This window comes from Anneissia japonica, unplaced genomic scaffold, assembly GCF_011630105.1.
Source record: "Anneissia japonica isolate Jap-2015-1 unplaced genomic scaffold, ASM1163010v1 scaffold3345_len2326_cov94, whole genome shotgun sequence".
NCBI lineage: Eukaryota > Metazoa > Echinodermata > Crinoidea > Comatulida > Comatulidae > Anneissia > Anneissia japonica.
In genome coordinates, this window is record NW_022757800.1 from 796 (window position 1) to 2,299 (window position 1,504).

Consider the following 1,504-nt stretch of genomic DNA (forward strand, 5'->3'; position numbering starts at 1 on the left):
CCCCCCCCCCTTTTTTTTGGGAGGGAAAAAATAGAATAAAAAAATAAAGAAAGAAAGAAAGAGAAAAAAAAAATGGATCGGCTCAAAAAGAATCAGAGGTTATTTTCGGGCGTCTAGAACACAAATAGCGGGGGCATGTTATGTGATTTAAGTTAAATCCATATCTGATCTTGTCTTTAACCATAGCAAACCTAATTGTATCTCAAGTAAAATAATCTCCTCCGTCAAAAAAAGAAAAAAATATCATAGATATAATATACTACCACCTCATTCCACGAAAAATCTGGGCCAATACTTCTCTTTTTGCTTTATTTTTAAATTCTTATTATAATTGAATACGTCTTAAGTGCATTTTTTTCAGACAACAGAATTATCTTCCCCTACATTTTTGAAAATTAAAAAGAATATCGGGAGAACAATTGGTCTGAATGTTTTCCGGCCACCTAGAGACGTTAGAGCCATAATGCTGCGCCATAGCAATGGTGGGGCTGAGGTGATCACTAAAATTTGGGAGGTTCTAACAGTATGAATATATTGCCAGCTCTATTTTTCTTTTGCAGTCTACAAAAATGAGGGCATTAATCTTAGTTGCAATTTTGTGCGTGAGCTTTTCAGGTAAGACTATGATAGACTAGAACACTTTGGTGCATGGTACATGGTTCTGTCTTATAACGAAAATTATTTTGTTAGTGGACGCTTTTGTTTTATTTAAGCTATACCTATAGTAGAGAGATGTAAACAATAATTGTTTTTTTACATCTCCCTGCCTATAGTATTCTATCACGGGATTTTTAGCCAAATAACCAGTAATATTTCATTTGTCTTAAAATTATCGGTTGAAGACAAAAAAAAAAAAAAAAAAAAAAAAAAAAAACGTCCTAGGACGTTTTCTTTTATTGGCATATATGTAGGCGAGTAGTGTTTTAAAGGGGAATTTCCCCAAGATGATTTTCCCCAAGGTGCTTTTCTTCGTCCCTGTATGCACTCTTTCACTCTATTTCAGTGCCGGATTAACCATTAGGCAAATAAGGCACAAGCCTTGTGGGCCAGGCGAAAATGATGGGCCATCAAAAGTTGGACTGCAATATTATTTACACTCTATTTTCCGGTATTATTAGGCCAGAAAACTCGGAGACATTCTACTGTTAGAGTTGTGGCAGAGTATTATTACCATGGGGTCCATTCAATTCACATTTTTGGGCCATTTCCAAAATGTGCCTTGAGACTAGACGATGCTTAATCCGGCACTGCTCTATTTTCACTCCTTTTGCATTTAGAGAGTACTATCGTAAAGAATAATCAAATAATATTTATCTGTAATTTTATATTGTTAGTCAATGTCTTTCTCCAATTTAATTGTTTACTCTGAATAAATTACTGGGATCCATGTTTACTGATTTTATGAATTGTATTCATTGTCTACAGAAATTACTGAAGGCTACAAACGCATTTGTTACTACACCAACTGGGCTCAGTACCGCAATGAATTTGCCAAATATACACC

At 34.8% G+C, this 1,504-nt stretch overlaps 1 long non-coding RNA gene across 1 annotated transcript in view; it reads left to right on the top strand.

Annotated features, from left to right (window-relative positions):
- The window catches only part of LOC117124878, a 2,299-nt gene extending 795 nt beyond the window's left edge, over positions 1-1,504 (top strand). Inside the window, exons 2-3 of the long non-coding RNA XR_004448036.1 lie at positions 561-615; positions 1,426-1,504. This is a non-coding gene — a long non-coding RNA (uncharacterized LOC117124878). The remainder of the gene's footprint in view (positions 1-560; positions 616-1,425) is intronic.